Source organism: Oncorhynchus nerka, linkage group LG9b, assembly GCF_034236695.1.
Source record: "Oncorhynchus nerka isolate Pitt River linkage group LG9b, Oner_Uvic_2.0, whole genome shotgun sequence".
Lineage (NCBI taxonomy): Eukaryota > Metazoa > Chordata > Actinopteri > Salmoniformes > Salmonidae > Oncorhynchus > Oncorhynchus nerka.
The window spans coordinates 33,856,537-33,871,940 of record NC_088424.1 but is presented as its reverse complement, the minus strand read 5'-3'; the positions used below and the strand labels follow the sequence as shown (position 1 = coordinate 33,871,940).

Below are 15,404 nucleotides of genomic sequence, written 5' to 3'. Positions count from 1 at the left end.
CCTGTGGTTGTAAATAGACAGCTACGAATAATATAGATGAGAACTCTCTTGGTAGATAGTGTGGTCTACAGCTTATCATAAGGTACTCTACCTCAGGCGAGTAATACCTTGATACTTCTTTAATATTAGACAACGCGCACCAGCTGTTATTGACAAAAAGGCACACACCCCCACCCCTCGTCTTACCAGACGTAGCTTCTGTTCTGCCAGTGCATTGAAAATCCCTCCAGCTCTATATTATTTGTGTCGTTGTTCAGCCACGACTCGGTGAAACACAAGATATTACAACTCTTATTGTCCCGTTGGTAGGATAATCGTAATTGTAGGTCATCAATTTTAAAAATGGAATGTAACACAGATCCAGATAATGTGCATGTGGTGGTTTCAAGTAATAATGTTACTACAGATAGCTAGCTTTATCCATTATTTTGCTGAAAATGTCTGACATTATAGCTAGCTAATTGTTGTTCTAGCTAGCTCACCCAAAGCAGACTTTTGTCCTCCTCGCTGTTCTGCAGATGCATGACTATATGGTCATGATGTTGTGGCTGTAACATTTAACAGACACTAAATCAAATCAAATCAAATTGTATTGGTCACATACACATGTTTAGCAGATGTTATTGCGAGTGTAGCAAAATGCTAGTTCCGACAGTGGAGCAATATCTAACAAATAATATCTAACAATTTCACAACAAATACCTAATACACACAAATCTAAGTAAAGGAAGGGAATAAGAATATATAAATATATTGATGAGCAATTTCAGAGTGGCACTAGAACAACTAGCTATATCATACAGATATTTTCACAAAAAGCAGCTCATATAGCAAGTCAATAAAAGGAATATCACTGCATCATTGACAGCTAGCTAGCTCATCAAGAAAGGATCTGAGATATCTGAATGTTTTATCTCTGTAACATTAGCAGTTAGTGCTCATCTCGTCTGGGCATTGCATCAGCCAGATGAAGCATCTGCACATCTAATCTTCTTCCCCATCCTCTCTTGTCTTGATTCTACAGGTAGCTAATCTGTTTTCCTCAAAACATTATTAGCAAGCTAGCTAACGTTAGCCGAGAGCTCAGCTTGTTAAATAAGAAAGTCAATGTATATATGTATCATTTTTTAAATGTCTATTTTTCAGGGGGTGCTTGCAGCACCCTCAGCACCCCTATTTCCAGAGGCTGTGACCACAGCCTGTCGTTTCCAATGGGAACAAATTAATCGTAGTGGGCAAAACAAGCAAGGAAGTGGGCAGAGCCAAGCACCAGCTAGCGAGAGCCTATTGACGCGTTCTAGCATTTATTTGCATATTTCCGTTAGGGAACGCCTACTACGTGAAGTGCAGGTCTGCAATAACTCAATTCGCCAATAATGCAATTTTTAGAAACTTTGGCAAAGGGTAAAGTCTACAAAAGGAAATCCATGCTGTTAATAACGGATTCTAGATTTGCATACAGAAAACTGTATTGAGATCAAATGATTCATTGATGAGACATTTTGCAGAATTTCTGACAAAATCCATCTCGCTCCATCTTCTCCCACTGCTATTCAACCAGATGCGTCACATGTATACATCCAGTGAAATATCTGTCTCATTGTTCTATGGTAAAGGATTTGCATTCATTTTTAAATTGAGTTGCCCGCTTGAAAATCTGGTTTAATTTATTCACATATAAAGTTACTTATTTTGTGCGACTATAAAGCTGAATATACAGGTGCAACTCATATTTTACATGTACAAATCTTACTTTACATGGTAGCACACTTATGTCTTTATTTTACCTCCATGAGTTCCATTGACTCCACCCACTAACAACTAACAACTCTTCTAAAATTCCAGGAAATGTTCTACGGCTCGAGCTAACATCTGTCTGCCTGCTGCGGGAGGAAACAAGGAGGGGTCAGAAAGAGAGAAAAGGGACCATAGAGAGAGAGAGAGAAGCTAACAGTTTCAAAACTCGACGGAATTAGAGTTTCAAACTTCAATAATTAGTTCATCTGTCGTTTAGAGATTGGGTGGTTATAGCCGTGTTATAAGACTGGTCTCCTTTATCGTTTTTTTGTCTTGTTGTCATTGTTTGCGTTCTTATTTTTCCTGGATTCATTGCGTGGTGAGTCAAACTATTTTTATATTTCCGGCACACCATACACTCACGGTGATCGTTTTAAAGAAAAAAAGCATATGAACTGACTATGAGCTGAAGTTGGTAGTCCTTGGGTTACACCTGAATAGGCCTATTGTACACGTTACCTTGTGAGGCGGTTGTCTAAACCACCATTGAGCGAGGGGAGTTGGCCATTCTAACTTTTGCCTGCGATTTAACTTAAACACGCGTGTGTGTGTTTGCGTGTGTTGGCTATGGCCAAACATGGATACTTTGGTAGGGCTGTTCGGACACGGGCCTTAGGTCAGTGGGCTAAAGCGGTATTGAATCGTGCAGAGTACTTGGGTTAGAAACCTACCCAACCAGTTAATGTTACACAACCACATTATCACTTCAAACTCTCCCATGACTTACCGGCTGAAGAAGTTACACAGTGCTTAGTCATAAGCCTGTGTGTCCCTACACACCCAACACACACGCAGGGACTGTTTTATGGGCGGCAAGCAGCTGAAGCATTTTTTCCAGCTGATATTTTTTCACGGTTGCTTAGTACTGGATATGTGATGTAATTGCATGTTGTAAGGTGGAGGCCGACACCCAAACTATCCCTGTTTTTTATTTATTTTAATTTTACCATTATTTAACCAGGTAGGCCAGTTCAGAACATTCTCTCATTTGCAACTGCGACCTGGCCAAGATAAAGCATAGCAATTCTACACATACAACAACACAGAGTTACACATGGAATAAACAAAACATAGTCAATAATACAGTAGAACAAAAGAAAACAAAAAGTCTATATACAGTGAGTGCAAATTAGGTAAGATAAGGGAGTTAAGGCAGTAAATAGGCCATGGTGGCAAAGTTTATTTTTTATTTGTATTTATTTGACCTTTATTTAACCAGGTAGGCAAATTCAGAACAAGTTCTCATGTACAATTGCGACCTGGCCAAGATAAAGCAAAGCAGTTCCACACATACAACAACACATAGTTACACATGGAGTAAAACAAACATACAGTCAATAATACAGTAGAAAAATAAGTCTATATACAATGTGGGCAAATGAGGTGAGATAAGGGAGGTAAAGGCAAAAAAAAAAGGCCATGGTGGCAAAGTAAATACAATATAGCAAGTAAAATACTGGAATGGTAGATTTGCAGTGAAAGAATGTGCAAAGTAGAGAGAAATAATGGATGTGCAAAGGAGAAAAATAAATAAATACAGTAGGGGAAGAGGTAGTTGTTTGGGCTAAATTATAGATGGACTATGTACAGGTGCAGTAATCTGTGAGCTGCTCTGACAGCTGGTGCTTAAAGCTAGTGAGGGAGATAAGTGTTTCCGGTTTCAGAGATTTTTGTAGTTCGTTCTGCCAAAGGAAAAATTGGTTTTGAGGGTGACCAGAGAGATATACCTGCTGGAGCATGTGCTACAGGTGGGTGCTGCTATGGTGACCAGCGAGCTGAGATACTAGGGGACTTTACCTAGCAGGGTCTTGTAGATGACCTGGAGCCATTGGGTTTGGCGATGAGTATGAAGCGAGGGCCAGCCAACGAGAGTGTTCAGGTCGCAGTGGTGGGTAGTATATGGGGCTTTGGTGACAAAACGGATGGCACTGTGATCTGTGAGCTGCTCTGACAGCTGGCGCTTAAAGCTAGTGAGGGAGATATGAGTCTCCAGCTTTGTGGAAGTTTAGAGGCTTAATCCCTACCTGAGGGAACTCCCATAATGATCACTCCTAAGTTAAATTGTGTATATAAACTCTACTCTCTAAACTCTCTCTCTCTGTCGTTAAGCTCTGTAGTGTTCAGTGTATGTGATAGTGGTTATTAGAAATTTAAATGTCTTGTCAGGAGCATGGTTGTGTTGTGTGGTTGTACTGCAGTGTGTGTGTGAACCACAGATATACAGTACCAGTCCAAAGTTTGTAAACACCTACTCATTAAAGGGTTTTTCTTTATTTTGACTATTTCTACAGTGAAGACATCAAAACTATGAAATAACACATTTGGCATCATGTATTAACCAAAAAAGTGTTAAACAAATCAAAATATATTTTATATTCTTCAAAGTAGCCACCCTTTGCCTTGATGAAAGCTTTGCACACTCTTGACATTCTCTCAACCAGCTTCACCTGTAATGCTTTTCCAACAGTCTTGAAGGAGTTCCCACATATGCTGAGCACTTGTTGGCGGCTTTTCCTTCACTCTGTGGTCCAACTCATCCCAAACCAACTCAATTGGGTTGAGGTCGGGTGATTGCAGAGGCCAGGTCATCTGATGCACCACTCCATCACTCTCCTTCTTGGTCAAATAGCCCTTACACAGTCTGGAGGTGGGTTTTGGGTCATTGTCCTGTTGAAAAACAAATGAGAGTCCCACTAAGCACAAACCAGATTGGATGGCGTATCGCTGCAGAATGCTGTTGTATCCATGCTGGTTAAGTTTGCCTTGAATTCTAAATAAATCACTGACAGTGTCATCACAAAAGCACCATCACACCTTCTCCATGCTTCATGGTGGGAACCACACATGCGGATATCATCCGTTCACCTACTCTGCGTCTCACAAAGACACGCGATTGGACCCAAAAATCAAACATTTGGACTCATCAGACCAGGGGACAGATTTCCTCCGGTCTAATGTCCATTACTCGTGTTTCTTGGCCCAAGCAAGTCTCTTATTATTGGTGTCCTTTAGTAGTGGTTTCTTTGCAGCAATTTGACCATGAAGGCCTGATCCACGCAGTCTCCTCAGCAGTTGATGTTGAGATGTGTCTGTTACTTGAACTCTGTGTAGTATTTATTTGGGCTGCAATTTCTGAGGCTGGTAAATCGAATTAACTTATCCTCTGCAGCAAAGGTAACCCTGGGTCTTCCTTTCCTGTGGCGGTCCTCATGAGAGCCAGTTTCATCATAGCACTTGATGGTTTTTGCAACTGCACTTGAAGAAACTTTTAATGTTCTTGAAATTTTCCAGGCTGACTGACCTTCATGTCTTAAAGTAATGACGGACTGTTGTTTCTCTTTGCTTATTTAAGCTGTACTTGCCATAATATGGACTTGGTCTTTTACCAAATAGGGCTATCTTCTGTATACCACCCCTACCTTGTCACAACACAGCTGATTGGCTCAAACACATTAAGAAGGAAATAAATTCCACAAATGACCTTTTAACAAGACACACCAGTTAATTGAATTGCTTTCCAGATGACTACCTCATGAAGCTGGTTGAGAGAATGTCAAGAGTGTACAAAACTTTCATCAAGGCAAAGGGGGGCTACTTTGAAGAATCTCAAATATAAAATATATTTTGATTTGTGTAACACTTTCTTGGTTACTACATGATTCCATGTGTTATTTCATAGTTTTGATGTCTTCAATATTATTCTACAATGTAGAAAATAGTAATAATGAAGAAAAACCCTTGAATGAGTAGGTGTGTCCAAACCTTTGACTTGTACTGTAAGCAGAAACATATGGAAACACTACACTTCAACTTAATCTGCCTCTAGAGATACAACTAATATAAACCCCTAAGAGCCCTTGACTACAGGAGCAAAATAGTGTGCCCTTAATAGAGATCTTCGCTTGAAAAACGAGAAAAGGCGGCTATAGTACTGTTTGTCCATCTTGAGACTCTGTAGCCAGTAATACTTCCTCAACATTTTCTGAATTAATTTATCATAACTCAATAAATCTGTCATTCATTTTGATATTTTTGCAGAGGAGATTAAAACATTTTCATGAAAACGAGTCATCTATCGTTGAATGACAACAAACACTTAATTGAAGAATCCCTACTGTTGACCAATGACTGACGAAGGGGCGTCGACTTCGGGTTCCGAACTTCGGCTGACCACGAGAATTTTGTGTGTGTGCACAAGCAGCCCCCAAAAAACTTGCCAAAGATCAAAAGTAATATATTCACATACTGTTCTTAACTGTTTCGGGTGGGTAGAATGGGCCATAACTACTTCTCGCTCTCCCTCCCTCCTCCCCTCCTCTCTCTCTTTTCTCATCCTCTCTCTTTTCTCATTCTCTCTCTCTCTCTCTCTCTCTCTCTCTCTCTCTCTCTCAGACAGTATGTCTCGGTCTGACTTCCCCCTGGGTTACGATGACTCTCATTCCCCCCTCTATGGCCCCCAAGGTGGTAACTACCCCCCTCCCCCTGCCTATGGCTTCCCTGCCAATGGAGGTCCCCCATCAGGCCAGCCCTCGTCCTTCTACCCCTCTGGTCCCCATGGACCTCCATACCCCGGCCAGCCTGCCGGGTACCCTGCTGGGCCCTACCCCGGCCAGCCTGCCGGGTACCCTGCTGGGCCCTACCCAGGCCAGCCTCACCCCGGGGGTCCAGGGTACAACAACCAGCCTATGATGCCACCCATACCCCCTATAATCCCCCTATGATGCCTAGCAGTGCACTGAGCGGTAAGCCTGAACCCTCCTCTCACCTGTCTGGGGCTTACTCTGAAGTGTTCTGTTACTACTGAATAAGCTCCTTCACACAGTTAAAATACATACTTGATACTATAGGTTCTACTTTAGTAGTTGATTACCAGGCATGTGTTCTGATGTGAAGTGACATATGACTCTAATGATGTCTCTGCTGATGTCACAGGCGATGGAGAGGGGTTTGCGGCAGGCAGCTTTGACAGTCTGAAAGTGCGACACTCCTTCATACGAAAGGTGAGAACACAGCACGCACGCACACACACAGTTAACACACAAACACACAAGAAGTGTATAATATACTCTCCATTTTTCTCTTAGGTGTATATGATCCTGGCATCTCAGCTACTCGTCACTGTCGCAATTGTGTCCGTCTTCACATTTGTGTGAGTGTGTGTGTTACTATGACTGTGTATTAGTGGTTTTGTGTTCCTGCACAAATGTGTGTTTGTATAACTGAGTTTCTCTTTGCAGTGACTCTGTCAAGAAGTTTGTGATCGCAAACCCAGCTGTCTACTGGGCATCATTGTAAGTACTATCCCTTACTACTGACCTATGGTTTTACAGTACTGTTGGATTGACAGCTGTACTGGCCTATGTTCTGCATGTCCTGTTTAATTGACAGCTGTGTTGACCTATGTCTTTGCAGCGCTGTGTATTTCGTCACTCACATTGTGCTGGTCTGCTGTAAAGGACCCAGGTGAGTCTCTTTCTTAAAGAATTCCTTTGGAAAATGATGACAATATAGTTGACAACAATGTTTTATTGTATTGAAGTGCTGTCCTAATGTGGCCACTCCCCTGTCTTTAGGAGGAAATTCCCATGGAATGTCATCCTGCTGGCCATCTTTGTAAGTAACTATTACTAGTCTGTACAGATCTGTTGAAAAAATGTCTAGTTGGAGCTTGTCAGAGCAGTCGGCTGTGAATGCCCTCACTTGCTACTACGTAATGCTGATTGTTAAGGTTCTGACTCACTACAGGCTGTCCAGCAAGAACAAGGTAGATGTGTCCATACGCAGATTTGTATTTGTCTTTGTCACCAACACACATAGTATGAACACACAAACTTTTCAGTGATTTACCTGAAAGGTAAGAACAATTATAAACTGGGTTGTTCGAGCTCTGAATGCTGAAAGCCGTATACCACGGGTATGACAGAACATTTCTTTTTACTCTTTTAATTACATTGGTAACCAGTTTATAATAGCAATAAGGCACCTCGGGTGTTAGTGGTATATGGCCAATATACCACAGCTAAGAGCTGTATCCAGGCACTCCTCGTTGTGTCATGCATAAGAACTGCCTTTAGCTGTGATATATTGGCCATATACCTTATTGCTTAAATATAAAATGTTATAAGCTATGCAATAGGAATATCTACACAGGAAAGAATGGCATAGCATCTATACAGGGATATTCACATAACAGCACATATTAACAGCAGTGTATGTTTAAACATCTTGCAGGAGAGAGAGCGAAAATGAATTACTTAGGCAGGCAAGATTTATGGCCCCCTCTGGACTAGTGGAGATCTTATCTGATCTGTGTCCGGTACCAAATCTTACTGCTCGTACGGGAGCGCTGACGATAATCTCTGAGACCTCTAGAATCTCTCACCATGGCTTAACAGTAGCGCAAACTATAAAAGCGCAGCGGTAAAGTGTGCATACAGGCTATAGGAATGAACCATCTTGACACAATAACGTCTACTGCGCAACACTCAGGCATTAAACCCAAAACAGACACTTGTAAATGACATGCACATGGAGTATCTGAAATAAACTGTACATAAGCTGCAGCAGTACTATACAGCTACAGTTACAGATGTAACAAGGTAATTAGGCCTAAATGTAATTGCTTGCAGTCAATCATCATAACGTATCATTAACCCTCCTGACAATAAACCCCACAACTCACTTCTTGGAAGCACGCACAATCTTCCTAAACACAACTTGCATCTTCATCTTACAACTGAAAACACTGACCTGGAGTGGGAGGGGTCAGAATCGAAATGTCCATTCGGGCACACTGATTGGTGGAAACCAGGAAGCTGTGATAGACAGCTGAGAAGGGGAGAAATCACTCTAACAGGACTGTGGGGAAAGTGACTGCACAGGCGTGACCTCTTTTTTTTTAACCTCTGCACTAGTCTGTCATACTGCTCTATGATGAACTTTATTGGTTGGTGCTGGCCTGCAGTGGTCTATATTGATCTGTGTATTCTGTGTTCTACAGACACTGGCCATGTCCTACATGACGGGCACCATATCCAGGTGAGAGAGAGACACACACAAACACACACACACCTGAGCGTGGTAGTAATGTCTGTCTGTCTGTGTGTCTCTGCTCTGTAGTTACTATGATACTAAGGCAGTGTTTCTGGCTCTGGGCATCACCGTCATTGTGTGTATCATCACCACTGTCTTCTGCTTCCAGACCAAGGTAAGAGACACCTGACGTGTGTGTGTTGTGTGTGTGTGTGTGTGTGCAAGTGTTTGAAACTTCATAATGTATCTCTTCAGGTGGACCTCACCTCATGCCCAGGCCTATTCTGTGTCCTGGGGATCGTTGTCATGGTGGCAGGCATCATCACAGCCATTGTGCTCTCCTTCAAATATGTGAGTTGGCATATTACGCACGCGTGCACACAGACACGAACACTCACACACTAGTGGTGCGCGGGTCAGCTGTTTGTTCACAACCCTCCCACAACCTCCAGACTATATGGGATGAAGTTAAAATTCTCGGGCCCACACTGCAAATACTTTTTCTGTATTTAACCAGGCAAGTCAGTTAAGAACAAATTCTTATTTACAATGATGCTCTAGGAACAGTGGGTTAACTGCCTTGTTCAGGGGCATAACGACAGATTTTTACCTTGTCAGCTCGGGGATTCTATCCACCAACCTTTCGGTTGCTGGCCCAACACTCTAACTATTAGGCTACCTGCCGCCCCAAAATATAGAACCGGCGCTATAGGCTAGAGTCAAAGACGGCAGGACGATTTTTTGACGGGGGTATAAAGGATCATTTTTTTGCCTGATTTTAGATATGTTTCTGCTTATAATTTAAAACACTTTGGAAGGCTATTTGTTAGTCAACTTGTCTATAATTTGATACATGCCGCTTCTCTTTTGTCATATGTTGCCCTAGAAGACTAAGTAAACCCTTGCTCAACAGAATAATATCATAAATCGATCGAATTAATGCTTCAATGAGGTTGACATAGGTCAAGTTTTCTCTGTTATCATCTTTCACGGAGCAAAGACGTTTAGGAACTGGGAAAAAATGCTATAACAAAATGATTTTCTGTGCAAAATTCCAGTTTGACCAATGTAAGGAAATAGAAAGCTGTGAAAACGAACCAACATTTTTCTTAAGTTTTCAGTTTGGCTTGGATGCAAATTTTGTGTGTTTGAAATACTATCAGCTTTTATGATGCTGATAAAGACAGCAACTCTACAGATGATATCTAACTGAGCATTCACATTCTCTCAAGATGCTGAAAGAAAGAAATCATATTTCTTCTCCTGTTCCCAAGTCAAAATGTTGCCTACAGTTTTTTTTTATTTTACCTTTATTTAACCAGGAAAAGCCCATTGAGAACCAGAGTTTCTTTTTCAATGGAGATCTGGCAAGTTTGGTGTATAATTTTACTGCAAGACTGTGAGAGGTTATAGACCTACAGTCAGTGTCCTAATTTCAGTTTCCATTTAACACATCTGAACAGTAGACTACAGTTCCCTTGACGTGCCATAGACCTGTTTGAAGTCCCCGTTTTGTGTAGCACCTCAGAAAAATCACATATTACATAGAAAAGTAATGTTTGGGAAGTATTTGGTGAAGTGGCAAGTAACTTCAAATCTTTCCCAAATATGACTTTTCTGGCTCTCCCTTTTCTTTATTTTCTACTGTCCTTTTGCAGCTTTTCTCTTATTGAATTAAACTCGCATTGTACTTTTTGCCTCCGTGGATTGACATGAACTTTTTCTGCCCGTTCCCAAAAGCATTTGGTGATTAGCGTGTAGGCATATACATTTGGACCCTAAAACTTAGGCTTATGCACTAATGCCAGATTGCCTAAAATAATGAATGAAAAACCTTATTATAGACAATAGAAATAAATTGCACAAGAATGATAGTCATGGATTTTTTTAAAGGTAATTGTTTTGTCTTTATTCAACCTGCCCGCCACCCCCCTTGCACTTCATCCACACAATATTGAATTACCCTAAACCTGTCCGCCCCTCGTATATAACCCACGCATCACTAACACACACACACCGTTAGCCATACCTAGTCATGTTTGTTTTCCATGTCCATTGTAGTACAGTAATGGTTCGGTGTTTTCTAATGGTGTTGTCTCCTCCTGGCTAGATTCCTTGGCTTCACATGGTGTACGCGGCCGTTGGCGCAATAGTCTACACACTGGTGAGTACAATACACAAGTAGATGTAGTACAGACAGAACTACTTTAACTGTATGAATGAGTTTCTTCCTACAACATATATGTATAATATATTGTGCTTTGTAGTGATGTTATTCGGACACATTTTGTAGTTGTGTTGCTAGTGTTATCTATGTACTGTTTTCTTGTCTGCATTGACTTATTGGTGGTACATTACTGATATATTGCTCATATATTTTCTGATATCTTGCTGGTGTATTTCTGTGTGTAGTTTCTGGCGTACCACACACAGCTGTTGATCGGCAAGGGGAAGAACTCTATCAGTCCAGAGGAGTATGTGTTCGCAGCGCTCTCCATCTACATCGACATCGTCCAGATCTTCCTGTGCCTGCTGCAGCTTATTGGTGCAGCCAACAGATGAATCCCCGGAAACAACGTTCCTTCCCATCCCCTCCCCCCCGAGACAGGCAGACTCGGCTCACCAGAGTGCAACTGCACTCACTATAGAATTAGAATGAGTAGAATGGAAATACTGGTGTACCTACCACAGAACGTTGTTTTGAATTGGAACGTTCTTTCTACTAATTCTAATTCTATGGATTTGACTTCGCTAACTCACATATTTAGCAATTTTCATGAAGTCTACTCTTCTGCTAAAATGCATCTGCTTGCAAAGACATATGTAGTAATATATCAGTATAGACACCAGTGGTGTAAAATAACTAAGTAAAAATACTTTGAAGTACTACCTAAGTAGTTTTTTGGGTATCTGTACTTTACTATTTCTATTTTTGACAACATTCACTTTTACTCCACTACACTCCAAATGAAAATATATAAGTTTTACTCCTGTACATTTTCCCTGACACATAAGAGTACTTGTTACATTTCGAATGTTTAGCAGGACAGGAAAATGTTACAATTCACACACTTATGAAGAGAACACGTGGTCATCCTTACTGCCTCTGATATGGCGGACTCACTAAACACAAATGCTTTGTGCATTTTACACTTTTAATCAAGTAGTAGTTTACTGGGTGACTTTCACTTGAGTCATTTGCTATTAAGGTACAGGATCTTGACTTTTACCAAAGTATGACAACTGGGTACTTTTTCCACCACGGATAGACACACTGAATACAAAGCTGTAACTTTAATCTAACTATCTTTATATGAAGATTTTTTTTATTTGATATTTTTTGTTTATAAAGTAAAAATGTGTGTTATGAGCTGGGAGCAGTAAGATACTTTCTGAACTTGTCCAGTAGGTTTGTGCCTGCTTGAAGGCAACCCTGAGGTGTATTCACTAGGAGCCAAACGGAGGCAAACAAAAGCAACAGGAACCAAACGGGGAGGGATATTCCTGAAATGGTTCACTAGAAACTTGTTTTTGTTGCAAAACATTTTCCAATGTGAAATGTTTAACTACGGTTTGCACTAATAAATACACCCCCCAATATCAGTATTCCTCTGAGACACAGAGAGGAAGGATTTTTTTTTTTTTTTACTCTGTATGTCTGATGCTTTTCTATGATTGTTACATTTGTAATTGGGTAGTCATGAGCGAAAGCTCAGTGCTGATTGGCTTGATTTTTATGCACTTTTTGGTAACGAGTGTAACCTTAGGCTGCGTTTAGACAGGCAGCCCAATATTCTTTTCACTAATTGTTGACCAATCAGATCAGCTCTGAAAAAGATCTGATTAGTGGAAAAAAGATCAGAATTGGCTGCCTGTCTAAACGCAGCCATAGTGATGCCATCTTTATTAAGATATGCTTTTATGTAAATGCAATGTCTGTTTCTGATGTACTTGTTAACACATATAGGAGTATACCTAATATAGTATTGTGAAATTCTGTTAGCTGTATTGTTATGTACTGGTTTGAACATACCAGGCTCAAATGTGTGTTTAGAACCCTCAGAACAGAACATTCCAATTGATCACTTGGCAAACTGCTGCCAACTCCAAATATTAGAGTAGAACACTGAGAACCATAGCCGCAGGAAGCTGTTTGGGGGTCGTGGAGCAGGGCTTTTTCCACCGGCAGGTGGGTAGTGGCGCTACAGACCTGCTATATCGGCTAATACAGGACTAGTAAATGCACAGTGGACTACTTTGGTGAGAATTTCTATTGTTATATTCGGATTCCTCAGGGGGTGCAGCACCCCTACTTTCCGTGGCTATAGAGTACCACAGTATGAGTCATAATACCCATGAAACCTAGCGGTCAAACAAGGAAATGGTTCCAATAATTTTTCCCACGGGATTTTTAGAAACACTTAAATACTTACTACGGGCTGTGTTTTTTGTAGGCTTACCCTGGCATGACATTTTGTGTAAATCTCTAGGACAAGGTGACTTTTGTCTATTTATTTATTTATTCGGCTGTATTTACCCCCCCCCCCCCAATGAAATGACAATTAGCTGCTATTGTGGCTATCATAAAGAACTACAAATGCCATGATGATCTGGACGAAACTGCCAAATTCGAGGCAAAGGTAAGAATCTCTGGATTAACTATCTAATGTTAGCTAAATGTAGTAGTGAATAAATTGGCTACATTTCTTTAAATGGACAATTCTGTCAACTTTTTCAATTGACACAATACCTGTTAGCAAAGGTGTCAGCTAGAGATGACGTGCAGGAACTTACAGCGATTTGTAGTTTTGCATGGTCTGCTTTGATGCTAATTAGAATTTTAGAATCTGAGAGTAAATAAAGATGAATATATTGATAAAAGTCACCTTGTCCGAGAGAGATTTACACGGTTATGAAAACATCACACCATGGTAAGCCTATACGAAACAACCGGTATGGATTCTAAAATCCCCTATGGGAAAAATGAATGGTGAAAAAACGATTGGAACCATCGCCACTGTGACTATGCTGAGAACAGTCCAAAATGTACACATCAAAGCATTAACATCTGATGTTCTTTTCTACATGATGAGAAGAAAGGAAGCCACTTTATATTGAGATGAAATGATTGATTGTTGAGCTAAATTAAAAGGGAACATGCCTCAAAGGGTGTACTTAGCTGACACCCTTGAGTTGAGTAATGAGGGAAGTGCAGGTAGACTGCCCCTAAGTGCTGATCTAAGGTCAATTTTATAGTGGTTGATGTTGGAACTGGGTGTGGTGAGCTAATTCTATAACTGAGTTTAGGGGCATCTCTAGACTCGTTTTGAGATGTATGTCTCTGAAACCTTTGGCGCCAACTTGCTTCCACTGAGATTACTAATTAGAATGTGGTTGCCATGGAATGTTTGGTGCTAGCTTGGAGGACAGTTGCCAAAGTCTATAGGAGCATGCTAATGAGAAAAATATGGACACATCTATATTGATTTTCATATCAAATAAAATATTTTATTGCCACATGTGTAATTGAATCTGTGTGCAAGTCAAAACAGTTCAAATCACATTTGATAAAATTATAAATATCCAGGATGACAACTGTTTTTTATATACAGAACATACACATCATGTGGGGCATATTTTAACTGGGGAATTCTACACATAGAAATAGAACATAATTGTATATCTATAATTCTACTATGGACTTTTAAAGAGATAGGCAAGCTATTTCATCAACACATAAGATGGTAAGACCACAGACAAGTCTGGAAAATCTGGATAGATGGGATCTGTTGAAAGAAGCAGTGACATACATCAGTCTGGTCAGGAAATACTGGGCCCTATAGTGATCCAGCCAGATATCACTTCTTGAGGCTGAGCTCGTGCTCATCACGGACTAAGGAGAGTTGATTAAAATAAACTCTTGTGGGTGCGAACATAATTACTGAATCTAGTATCGGTGTCTCTCAAACTAACTGTTCATTTGATCAGTTAGTCTCTTTTCAGTTGGCTGTTCAGTGCTTCCTGTTCAGAGACGTGCTCAACCGGAAATGCCTCTAGACGGTGAGGGACAGGGACCACATGAAGAGATTAATAGCATCCAATCCTACCGTCCCCCTACACATTCCTTTATGTATGGAAGTATTGGATGATAGGTTAGGTATTAGCAACAGGGGCGCAACATTCACTGGGGACACCCCCACATTCAATAATTGCACTGTATTACAAAACGGGGCACCGGGGTGCTTTAGGACCATGCAGACGTCTCAGAGCCGTCGGGTAGGCGGTTTTATGGTTTCAGCCAGATGAATTTAGGACAGGCAATATTTTGGACTGCATGGACGCTACAGAGCGTGCTGACATGCTGTGTGAAGGCAAAGCTTCTGAAAGGCTGGCGTATAGGATCAGCACGGGAGAGACGAACAAAAGCAGCTGCTGTCTGTGTTGTGCTTTTTCTCCGAGTTGTAAAAGCAAGCAGAGCAGAAACTGGCTACTCTTTAGTTGACTGATCTAGCTGGCAAGGTAACTGCTGTATGTATTCCCAGTGCTGAGCTAGTGGTAACTGACATGTTACATTC

General features: G+C 40.9%; 1 pseudogene; it reads left to right on the top strand.

The window, feature by feature from the left end:
• The first annotated feature begins 1,844 nt into the window (after nucleotides 1-1,844).
• Nucleotides 1,845-14,346, top strand: LOC115114694 (protein lifeguard 3-like; annotated as a pseudogene).
• The last annotated feature ends 1,058 nt before the right edge of the window (nucleotides 14,347-15,404 follow it).